Source organism: Schistocerca piceifrons, chromosome 5, assembly GCF_021461385.2.
Source record: "Schistocerca piceifrons isolate TAMUIC-IGC-003096 chromosome 5, iqSchPice1.1, whole genome shotgun sequence".
In the NCBI taxonomy this organism is placed as follows: Eukaryota; Metazoa; Arthropoda; class Insecta; order Orthoptera; family Acrididae; genus Schistocerca; species Schistocerca piceifrons.
Genome location: NC_060142.1, coordinates 281521896 through 281535042, shown reverse-complemented (window position 1 = coordinate 281535042; position 13147 = coordinate 281521896). Strand labels below are relative to the sequence as shown.

Sequence of the window (13147 nt, the reverse complement as noted above, 5' to 3'; positions counted from 1 at the left end):
GTATGACAAAATTTGAACTTGATCTGAAGCAGCAAATTGTGCTTAAGCTTTTTGAGCCCTCCTGTTTGGCTCTTGGAAATGTGTCCTTCCAAGACCCCCCACTTCGACAACACCTTCGATGCCACGCACACAAACTTCGTTGAGTGCGCTAAAAACTTTACCTGTGACAGACCTATTCGGCTGAGTGGTGCCTTGCGGCTGCTGTAGCGCCTGAGACTACGCGACCCCTTAAACCACCTCTTAGATTCCATATTCGCGCATGCAGGTGCTAGAGCAGCGATGGAGAGAGACTCAGATGAATAGATGTCGACGTCTACATTTGTAAACTGCTGAAAAAAGTGCGCAGTTGGCACCAACAATGTTGTCGACCTGGGGGTTCTTAGAGGGTCACTCTACAGCTGCATCTGTGAACATTGCCCCAGTCGGCGAGAAAACCACAAGAGGGTGTGAAACAGGAAGGCTGAGAAAGCAGAAACACCCTTTGCTGCTTCTGATAACGTTCAACTTTTGTCAAATGATTTATAACTGTGTGTAAAGGTTTCACACTTTATACCAGAGCAAAAATTGCGGTCTCACTGCACTCCAGAGGGGTTAGATCACGATGTCCTTAGAGTACAGTTGAATCATTCGGAGGAGGGGGCAGCAGCAGCGTGAAATGTCAAGAATCAACGCCCCAAGGGAAGACGTGGTTTCATTGACGACCTTCAGTCCACCTCCTGAGGGCTTTCCGTGTAAATTCTGAGAGGTAGTGTTCGTGTGCGTGAGAGAGAAGTGTTTTCGTCAGCCACACCTAAGAAAACCGTGTGTCTTCAACGCTGGGTGTCGCGGTCATCATTTCCATCGGAGAGGCTTAAAAAATATATATAAGAGGAGATGAAATGGTGGTAAGCGGGGGTGGCGAGGGGGACGGGCGTCAACCTTCCCACCATGTGACACGTGCGCTATTGCGTTGGGCAGAATAGTGGTGCCAATGTGACATGATTAACCCACCTTACACCTCTCATGGACTTCCAAGTTGTGGTCCGTCGCCACCTTGCAGTTTGAAGCATCGACGAGCCCGAGGGTGAGGTCTCAGTACGCCACGCTTTAGGACTGTTACAGAGGAAGACTGAAAGGCATTAAGCCAAATTTCAAACTTACGCGCCGCAATCGGAGACAATTACGGAGTTTCGGAAAGCTTTTTCATTTCTCAGGGTACCGTACATCAGTAAAGTAAAACGTATAAATTCACATTCTTAACTAACCGTAAAATTTGCTTGTAAATGGCCTTAGTATGAATCCGCAATTTTTAAATTAAAATTTGAACATGCCCCACAGTATCAGCCCTTTTTGCGTAGCAAGAATTATAGAAAACCTTGGCAGGTTTATGAAGTGCTAGTCGTGTTTAGTCACAGGGGGCATGGTATACACATATACACTACTGGCCACTAAAATTGCTACATGCAGACGATAAACGGGTATTCATTGGACAAATATATTATACTAGAACGGACATGTGATTACATTTTCATGCAATTTCGGTGCATAGACCCTGAGAAATCAGTACCCACAACAACCATCTCTTGCCATAATAACGGCCTTCATACGCCTGGGCATTGAGTCAAACAGAGCTAGGATGGCGTGTACAGGTACAGCTGCCCATGCAGCTTCAACACAATACTACAGTTCATCAAGAGTAGTGACTGGCGTATTGTGACGAGCCAGTTGCTCGGCCACCATTGACCAGACGTTTTCAATTGGTGAGAGATCTAGAGAAAGTGCTGGCCAGGGCAACAGTAGAACATTTTATGTATCCAGAAAGGCCCGTACAGGACCTGCAACATGCGGTCGTGCTTTATCCTGCTGAAATGTAGGGTTTCGCAGGGATCGAATGAAGGGCAGAGCCACGGGTCGTAACACATCTGAAATGTAGCGCCCACTGTTCAAAGTGCAGTCAATGCGAACAAGAGGTGTCCGAGGCGTGTAACCAGTGGTACCCCATACCATCACGCCGGGTGATACGCCAGTATGGCGATGACGAATACACGCTTCCAATGTGCGTTCACCGCGATGTCGCCAAACACGGATGTGACCATCATGAAGTTGTAAACAGGACCTGAATTCATCCGAAAAAAATGACGGTTTGCCATTCGTGCACCCAGGTTCGTCGTTGAGTACACCATCGCAGGCGCTCTTGTCTGTGATGCAGCATCAAGGGTAACCGCAGCCATGGTCTCGGAGCTGATAGTCCATGCTGCTGCAAACGTCGTCGAACTGTTCCTGCAGATGGTTGTGTCTTGCAAACGTCCCCATCTGTTGACTCAGGGATCGAGACGTGACTGCACGATCCGTTACAGCCATGCGGATAAGATGCCTGTCACCTCGACTTCTAGTGATACGAGGCCGTTGGGATCCAGCACAGCATTCCGTATTACCCACCTGAAACCACCGATTCCATATTCTGCTAACAGTCATTGGATCTCGACCAACGCGAGCAGTAGTGTCGCGATACGATAAACCGCAATCGCGATAGGCTACAATCCGACCTTTATCAAAGTCGGAAACGTGATGGTACGCATTTCTCCTTCTTACACGAGGCATCACAACAACGTTTCACCAGGCAACGCCGGTCAACTGCTATTTGTATATGAGAAATCGATTGGAATCTTTCCTCATGTCAGCACGTTGTAGGTGTCGCCACCGGCGCCAACCTTCTGTGAATGCTCTGAGAAGCTAATCATTTGCGTATCACAGCATCTTCTTCCTGTCGATAAACGGTTAAATTTCGCGTCTGTAGCGCGTCATGTCATCTTCGCGGTGTAGCAATTTTAATGGTCGTGTAAAACAGTTGTTGCAGAACAACGCATTGATAACTTAATCATTCCATCTTACACGCAATGAAAACGCGCCCAACCAAAGGTTGGTAAGGTACGACGTTGTGCAACAAACAGCAACGCGCGGTAGGTGGAGCTCGCTGAGCCAGCGAGAGGTGTGCATCGTTGAATATTTAGTGCGCAAAGAGCTTAAGCCGGCACTCGAGCGCTAAAACTTCCCCCGGGCTTGCATCAATATTCAGCGGCCTACTGCCGCTAGAGAGATCAGCATATTGTGTTCTGGTTTCCATTGGCCATCGCGGATTAGGCGCGCTTGTAAAAAGTCAGTAGATGTAAGGCGAAGACCTGGCTCATGACACAGGCCCGTTCTCGCATTAGTTCAATCACGCGAAGAGCAGAATAAAGCCTAGTTTACATGAATAAAGCCTGGTTTACATGAATACAGCGTGTTTCGAAACTCACTTCTCGAAACTAGCGTTGTTACATTATCTTTCCTAATGACACGCTTTCCATAATTCTACATCCGTTGGTTTCTTTTTTCCTGTCCCGAAGCAACAAAAAAAACGGGTAAGAAAATAATAACCAGTAGAGTTAAAATTATGGAAAGCATGTGACCGGCGAACGCGCTGGGACAATGTCGCAACGGGTTTTAGGGTACCATGGTATATTTCCAAACATCTAGGATAGGCTATTTATGAGCGGTGTATCTCCTCTAAAGGCATGATTCATAACCTGACAGGCTATGGAGCATACCATGAATATTTGTACATGATAAAGAATATGAGAAAAATATGTGTGCATCTGGCGGTATTAGTACAGCAGACTTTATTGTTATAGCGTCCAACCTACCTAAATTTGCAGACTGAAATAACGCTTTGGTACAGTAAGACACTGTTAGAAACAAAGACGAAAAGCACCAGGTGAACGAGATACCAAATAAGATACATGGGAGAAATCTTAGAATATATAGAGTCTAACCAAATGTGGTAATATTGTAATGAGTAATGCGAGTAAATCAATGTTACCGAGGATTCACCAACCTCTGGGTTAACTGCTGCATAGAGAACAACCAGAAGCAGTGGATATGTGACTAACAATGTGGGAGCTACGACAGGATCGGCAGAATGAATGTGAAGTTATAGGTGACTTACGTTGGTCTCCCAACAATAGCTGGGACCTAGGGTTTGTGTTGTGAACCAGTTAGGTTCCATTGATTGACTCCACTGAGACAGTGGCGCTAACTCACCCGTGACCCCATCTCAGGGCTAACGTGCTGTAGGTTCGGGATTATATGTGGATGGTACGGATTTCCTGCGACTCGGTTGTAGAGATAAACGTACTGTCCGCAGCGATTGGGAACTCAGTCGCACAGAAGTAATGGTAGCATGAGTCACGCATGCAGAATTTAGCAGCAGAGGTTTCCTGAGGAAGATATCTTCCTTATCCCGATGTTTCCCAGTGGTTAATATTGGAAACTGACAATAAGCCATCTGCTGCGATTGAAGTGTAGCTGATTAACAAACGTAGTATCATGGTTTAAGAGTTTAGGGTGTTCCCTTTTCATTTATTATTTTACAAATTTTCTATTTTCTTTGTATTTAATTTTACTAATTACTAAAAATGCTTAAACTACATATCTTCAAGTGAATGTTAATAACAGTTGCATGTAACTTTTTATAGCTACGTGAAAATACGAGCCGGATCGAATTCTAGGTGGTGGGTGTCGAAATTGTAAGCAATACTAAATAAAGAAAACCAGAGTTGCGAAGTTAGTTTCGTAAATGGCCGTCTACTCGGTGCCATTAGTATAGGTTCACTTTCGACATTTTTTGTGCACCGAAGCACCATTTTCATTGCTGAAATGAAAGTCGTGGCCTTTACGTAGACAGTGGTGGAGTTCAGACTTACCTGCTTGAAATCAATACAAAACAGTAAGAATAAAAGTGTTTGATTTCGCGACTGGTTAGAGAGAGAATGTCAGCTCGGGTGCTCGGTTGCGAAATTTACGTAGGTTCCTCCAGAATTTAATTCAACCACCTAAGAATGACGTCAGAACAATTCACGGACCTTGAGAATTCTGTGCCTTCGAGATGCTGATGCGTCAACCATTATCGTCAAAACTGAAACTGGAGATCACAGTTCTTTTTAATGAGTGATCTTTTTTTCATTCTTCACCCTATAGTACCCGTATCGCTTTCCAACATCCAGAGTTGCCAAATTCGTAACGAATGTTTATGGTTCCACCTATTTAGTAAATCTCTTAGCTAAAACTTTCGGACATAAAGTTTTTCGCTTTGTACATGTTAAATATTCTGTTTGCACCGTTAAGTCAATCTCTTCAGGATGGCATTATATTGGAAAAACAGCATTTACAGGAGCTACCAAATGCAGAAAGGAATCTTCGTTAAACTTAGATGTCTTGTTTCTTACAAAGTTCCGAAATCGTCAATACTTAGATGTTCATATAACGAAGAACTGTCTGAAGTGCAACATGGCATAATACTTTCTTCTTGTAGAGGTAGCCACTAATGCCTCAAAAGCACCAGTGCAAACCACAACTGTCCAAACACCAACAATTTTCTCATTTCCTCATTTCCTCACTTAATGCCGCATGTACCGAAATGTTATCTAACCTTAAGACACGCGCAGCTGATTCATTTGTAAAAGTTAGAATGCACTGAAACAATAGTTTCGTCCCAACGACTTTCGTAACACAAACTTAGCTTCGCACTGTAGTGTCTCCGTGTGAAACAGCTTTAAAGGAGTTAAAGCAGAGGCTGTAGAGCTAAAGCAGGTGCAGAAAAATTACTAAAGGCGGCTACATACGAGCAGGTAGAACTGTACAAGTTTACGTGTCAGATAGCTATGACATCTGCTGGGCGCACACACACGTTGCAGGTACCTTATCAGTTTATCGGTTCATCATGTCTCCAACGGACGACACTCCAGCGGCGCTTGATTTACATTGCTAGTTGTTAAAATTTCTGCTCCAGGACGGATAGCAAATCACGAAATTCTACTTACTGTACGTATAAAGTGTAGTAGGAAGAGTACTTCACTAAATTTGTAAGGGATTTGGGGGGTATGCAAGGTTTGGTTACTGGAGTCGGATAGCCTCATTTTTTAGGTTAGAGTCAGGTTATGGATAGCGTTCTTGAAAGAAGTTAGGAATGAAGAGGACCATAATATATGCCATTTATATGCAACAGTTTCCAGAACGATACAATTAGTTTTTTACCAGAACATTATGGGGTTGAAAAAAGAAGAGAACTTCTTGTAAACAAGAAGGTGTTAAAAATTCTGCAGTCAGTGTTCTGTGTCTCTCTGAACGCCATATAACCACAGGGATTGAAAATTTAAATATAAGGGACCACAAACTAGCATCATTTTCTTGTATAGGAGTTGCAACATACGTAAAAGTTGGACACAATGTCAAAAATATTGATACAAGCAGATTTTGCATAAATCAGAACTTTGAAGCAGGTGCTTGTGAGGTGTCACTGCGGAATACTTGTCTTGCAGTTGTAACAGTCTGCAGATATCGTGTAGGAAACTTTCACCTGTTTATGAGAAATCTAGGTGCAATATTGAGCTACTTTTCAGACAAGAAGAAAGAGTAGTTTGTGGAGATTTTAGCGTAGATTTAAAAAAAGAAACGGACAGGAAAAACTACCTGTAGTCACTATTTGGCTGTCTAAATTTTATTTCAGTGGTTAAATTTGCAACTCGTGTTGACACTAATTCATAACATTTCAATAGACAGTGTTCAGGTTGAAACTGTTAATATATACCCTGTAATTAATGGACTATCTCATCATGATGCACAAGAAATGGAAATAAATAATACGCATGACACCCCTAAGGAAGGTTCATCCAAAGCAGAGAGCTTATTAATGAGAACAGGCAACAGTGTTTTAAAAATTATTTAAGTGGTATATGTAGAAATAAACTAATGTCAAATTAAATTTATTCCATATAAAAATTATGTCAACAACTGAAAGTAGCTTTCCTGAGTAGTTATCCAGAAAACCCATTAAAAAACGAATAAATCAAGGAAAAAATTGGGGGAATTAAAATCTCGTTGCTTATCATACGCATGAGACACACTCCCCTACTTCGCGATAATACAAAACGAGGTTCGCAGGAGAGCTTCTGTAAAGTTTGGAAGGTAGGAGACGCGGTACTGGCAGAAGTAAAGCTGTGAGGACGGGGGCTGAGTCGTGCTTGGGTAGCTCAGTCTGCCTTCGGCAGTGACACAGTGCGGACCGTGTTGACTGCCGGCCGCGCTGTGGTGCGCGCGCCTGTTTGTTTACGCCGGAGCAGCTTCGCGTGTGCGGTGTTGTGAGTCTAGAACGAGATGGCACACTCGTACAGAAAAACGACCTTGAAGTTCAGTTTTGCGAACGACTATACACGACCAAAGGCACACGAGATCGAACGTTTCTTAAGAGAAGAGGTAAAAATCGATCCACAGGAAATCGTGGCAATCAATTTATCGATCGTTTCAAGCGTCGTCTATGTCAAGCTTGTTGACGAGGCTGCTTGCGAAAGACTTCTGCAACGATCACCGAACGGGTATCGTTTCTGTCATGCCGACGGGAATGTTGGTGCGGTTACGGTCGATCACACGGGAACGGGGATCCGCACTATACGAGTCTTCGAACTTCCGTTTGAGGTCCCGTCTGAACTTGTTACCGACGCCTTTCGACCATACGGTACAGTTCTATCCCATGTGGCCGAAAAATGGACGAGTTTTACCAAGTACCCCGTTTTAAATTGGGTGAGACAAATACGGATAGAACTGCGAAAGCACGTCCCCTCTTATTTGTACATAGGAGGTTGTCGAGCGATTATAATCTATGATGGGCAACCTCGCACTTGCTCGGGGTGCGGGAAAGAAGGTCACGTCCGCTCGGAATGCCTCCAGCGACGTTTAGTGCAAACCCCACGGGATGACGTTCAGGCACCACAACAGATGACTGTCTTACCGTTGACCTTTGTGGAAGCCCTGAGAGGCGACGTGAGGGAGATTTCCGATGGGCACCAGCAGCTGCCCCCTATAGAGAACATGGACACCAACGGACTGGAACTCCGACCACCGGTTCCACCACAGCAGACACAGGACACCTCACAAGAGATGCAGCTGACGGCCGCTCCAGGTTCATCCGTGGTGGCTGCCAGTACTTCCACCGAGAGCGTGATAGGCCAGGCCCAAGACGGAGGATACGCAACCCAAACAGCCGATGCGGAAGCAAGGCAACGGAAACAGCGTTCGCCGTAGAGAAGAAAGAAGCGTCGACTGACTTCTGCTGACGATAGCCATAGTCCCGAGGGGACAGTGGGCGACAACGACAGTATCGACCTGAGACCAGTGGATTCAACAGATACCGAGATGACGGTGCAGGAATTACACAGCGACGATAACTTGAATTCTCCTTCTGGTGGCCGGAAGGCAGAAGTGGAGATGACAACTGTCCAACATCAGAGCGGTGACAACGTTGCCTCCCATCTTTCGACCAGTTCCGGAAATATGCTGGGGGACTGGGCGCAAGAAATGGATCAACAGGAACAGAATGAAAATACGAACGCGACGATTGAGGATAGTCCTGGCCAGAGACCGGGAGGGATCGGGAAATGTTGAACAACTTAGTATGGTGAGGAGCGCCGGGGGTGCAGATAGACGCTTAATGACACCGCCCTACAACTGATGAACACACGCCAGGCGTACCGCATTGCAACGATAAACATTAATGGCACTCGGACATCGCTTAAAATTCAAATGCTGAAAGATATGTTGCGCGCTGCGGACGTGGATATTGTAATCCTACAAGAAGTGCGTTTCACATCGCCGCCAGAGTTCTACGGCTACGAGGCACATTATTCAGTGCACGATGAAAGTGGATGCGGTGTGGCGATTCTCACCAGGGAAGGAATAGGACTGGAGGACGTCATGTCTCTCCCTTCGGCACGTGGCATAGCGATCACTGTCGACGGCGTTCGTTTCATCAATTTATACGCGCCATCTGGCTCCACAAAACGAAGAGAAAGGGCGACCTTTTACACCGAAGAGATAGCACCGATGTTCCCTGGACACTATGATAACTATATAGTGGGCGGCGACTTTAATTGTGTCGTCGACAAAAAGGACCAAGTACCTCATTACGTGCCATGCATGGAACTGCGTGCGTTGATTACCGAAATGGCGCTTCTGGATACCTGGGAACTGCAGCATGGCGACAGACCGGGTTACACGTTTGTGACTGGACACTCGGCGAGTAGACTTGATAGAGTGTATGTGACACGACCTGTACGGACGGCGATACTGGATGCCGAAATCTGGCCGGCGGCTTTTACGGATCATATGGCGTACGTCTGTACAATTTCACTAACGCGCCAGAAGATATGTCGGAGTAAGGGTCCCTGGAAAATGAATTGTGCACTTTTACGTGACGCTGCATGTCGCCGGTCGATAGAGGCAGCCTGGGAGAACTGCGTTCGCCGTCAACGAGCATACACCTCGGTTCTCCAGTGGTGGATCAAATGTGCAAAACCAACGTTACAGAGAACGTTGATACGATACGGGCAGGACAAATCACAGTGGAACCGCACGAAGGCTGATTTTTATTTTACAGCCCTGAGGGAGCTGATGACCCAACAACCATCGCCAGAAAGGCACACGGCCATGCGTAGGATAAAAGCCAAGTTATTACAGCTGACGAGACAAAGAATGGAAGGTATAATGGTCCGGGCGAGATTGGCGGACACAATTACTGCCGAAACCCCCTCCATGCACCATGTAGTACGTGAACGCCAACGACGACGCAAGACATTGATCAGGGAACTAATCTCTGAAACTGGCCAGCAAGTTGTGAACCAGCGTGATATTGCTCATGTGTTTACTGACTATTTCCGCCAGTTATATGGACCTGTACAAGTGAACCACGAGACACTACATGATGTCATCTCGGAAATGCCAGATAGAGGACCACCACTGGATGCAGAGACTTTCATCACAGCGATAACAGAGGACGAGCTGACAGATGCAATTGCCAGGGGGGCTCCGAACAAGTCCCCAGGACAGGACGGCTTCCCAATTGAATTTTACCGCGCCTTTGCATACCTCATGGGACGGACCTAGATTCAGATGTACAACGAACTCCTGTTACCACAGACTGAGATACCTGCCGAATTCACCACCCAAACCACGTGGTGGCAGAAGGCCAGGAGATTATAGACCACTCACTCTCTTGAACTGCGACCATAAGATTTTCGCGCGCATCCTTGGGGCTCGCCTACGGTCTTCAATTTCTTATAGACTCCTCATACATCAAACTTGCCTCGGCGGTAAGAGTAACGTACATACATGCGTTTCATCGGCAGGACACTTAGAAGATGCAACAAGTCCACTAAAGAGACAGCTTACACTACACTCGTTCGTCCTCTGTTAGAATATTGCTGCGCGGTGTGGGATCCTTACCAGGTGGGATTGACGAAGGACATCGAAAGGGTGCAAAAAAGGGCAGCTGGTTTTGTATTATCACGTAGTAGGGGTGAGAGTGTGGCAGATATGATACGCGAATTGGGATGGAAGTCATTACAGCAAAGAGGTTTTTCGTCGCGGCGAGATCTATTTACGAAATTTCAGTCACCAACTTTCTCTTCCGAATGCGAAAATATTTTGTTGAGCCCAACCTACATAGGTAGGAATGATCATCAAAATAAAATAAGAGAAATCAGAGCTCGAACAGAAAGATTTAGGTGTTCGTTTTTCCCGCGCGCTGTTCGGGAGTGGAATGGTAGAGAGACGAACCCTCTGCCAAGCACTTAAATGTGAATTGCAGAGTGGTCATGTAGATGTAGATATCATCGCATTAGCACCGGCACACCGAATGCGTGGAGTACTCGTCGCTATTGACTTCGATCATGCGTTCGACAGAGTGGATCACACCTTTTTGCATGTGGTGATGGGCAGATTGGGAATCCCACAGGCACTCATTCTAGTGGTCATGCGACTGTTACACGGCGTGCGATCAAAGGTCTCAGTGAATGGACGGGGCACTGACTACATTGTTATTTCAAGGTCAGTTCGTCAAGTTTGCCCCCTTTCGATATTTTTGTGTGCAATGGCTTTGGAACCCTGTCTATGTGGTCTCCGAAGGCGGTTGGAGGGAGTGCCGTTGCCACAACTGACCTTTCATTGCCGCGCTTATGCTGACGATGTGATGCTGGTGGCAAGGACAGGCGACGAAGTACGTATGGCGTTGGCATGGATACAGCGATACGGGATGGCGGCAGGAAGCGTGCTTAATCTACAGAAATCACGCTGCATGAATGTCGGTCGAGGATTACAACCGGGGGAGGAAGGCCCGCTCATGTTAGTTAAGACCATAAAATGTCTAGGTGTTACATTCCACACGAATGCGCAGCGGACAGCAGCGGATAACTACCGACGCGTATTGAAGCTGATGCGGACAATGGTGCTGTTACAGAAATTGAGAGCGTTGGATATTGAGAGCGTTGGATATGTTAACGTATACCTAGCGCCGAGACTCACTCACGTAGCGCATGTCCTGCCTTTAACGCGCACAATGGCATCACGGATACAAGCAACTTTCGGAAACTACGTGAGTGTGGGACACCTGTTTAAGATCCAATACACAACGATTACGCTACCACCTGGAGATGGTGGACTTGGTCTAGTGAACGTATATGAAAAGGCACGGGCGTTATTCGTCAGTACGATTTTCCGACAGTGGCGCGGTCAATTTCGCAATATCTCGGGTGCGTTGGCCGATGTACTAGCGCCCACTTCAATGCTGCCACCAGTCAATGTGGGACATATTTCACCGAAGCTGTCACATTTCAAGTCTTTTTTTTTTTTTTTTTTTTTTTTTTTTGGAGCTTAGCTATGCCAGAGATTCCTTCCCAACAACACGACTACCGACGACGCGAGATGTATACCAACTCTTATTGCGCCGGTGGCCCAGGAATACCCTGGAAAAGAAGTACCCAGACAAGAACTGGCGACAGATATGGCGCGTTATACGGAACGTTTACCTCCCAACGTCGGTACGCTCAACATGGTATGTGGTGGTAAATAGGAAGTTCGCAACGAATCAACGGCGGCACGCTATTCATTTGGCAGACACTCCGCTATGTTTAGGCTGCGTAACAGTGGACACTGATGAACATCGTTTAGCATGTAGTGGGACGGCTCCAGTGTGGCACTTGGCACAACAGATATTGGCGTTCCCGTTACGCTCCGCCCCTCACACAATTTCGTCAGACACAATTTTTTTCCCCCAAGAATCTTATTTTCCGGTCCAAAAAACCAATGCAGTGACATGGGTACGGGGAATGGTGGTGGGCTACGTGTATAAAGGATCGGAAAAGGACAAAATTCATTTTTGGCATTTTCTCCTGGGTGGAGACACGAAGTTGCAACAGCATAAGAGATATGGGCAAGACTTCGCTAATTACTTGCGACTTACATTTACCGACCCGCCGGCCAGATGGGGTGTGACGGGTGAGAGATGAGATAGACGAAGAAGCCGAGATAGACATCGATCACACTTACGGACCCTTAGTTAATTTCGAGAAGACGACCCAGTCTTAGACCAACGTCTGGAGAACGAGTCGATAGATCGCTCTCTTGCTCTATCGAACGTCGGGTCGTGAGCAGGTGTCACCCCCGACACGAATTTCATTTCATTGCTACAGGAGCATGTTTCTTTTGTATCTGTACTATCCGCAATGTCTTCCTGCCTTTCATTTGGGCATTTTCAGTTTTCTTCATTTCCTTAATTAATTAATTTTCTAAAAAAATAAAAAAATTTAAAAAATAGTTGGTAGAGCACTTGCCCGCGAAAGGCAAAGGTCCCGAGTTCGAGTCTCGGTCCGGCACAAAGCTTTAATCTGCCAGGAAGTTTCATATCAGCGCACACTCCGCTGTAGAGTGAAAATTTCATTCTAGTGCAAGCGATCTTTTTAATAGACGTGCTGCATATTCTAAGAGGTAAGTCAATAAAACGTAGTCTTTGGGTTGCCTATCCCACAACATTATCTGTGTGATGGTTCCAATTAAAGGTCTGCGTAATCGTATTTAGTTGAATTGGGAGCCTTTAAATTTGTGTGATTTATCGTGTAACCAAAATTTACGGATTTTTTTTCGTACTCATGATGACCAATTTTCCTTATTCAGGTCAACTGGCAGTTGGCAGTTTTCGAACCATACAGACATTGTGCTGTGGCATCACAGCCAGACATAAAGAATTTTCCGCCATATCAAGAGAAATAATTACTAAATGACAGTTTAGTATGCTTAAGTCAAAGGC

At 45.9% G+C, this 13147-nt stretch overlaps 1 protein-coding gene across 1 annotated transcript in view; it reads right to left on the bottom strand.

Moving 5' to 3' along the window:
- LOC124798942 (proteoglycan 4-like) overlaps positions 1–13147 on the bottom strand; it is a 67838-nt gene that overhangs the window by 6408 nt on the left and 48283 nt on the right. The window lies entirely within an intron of this gene.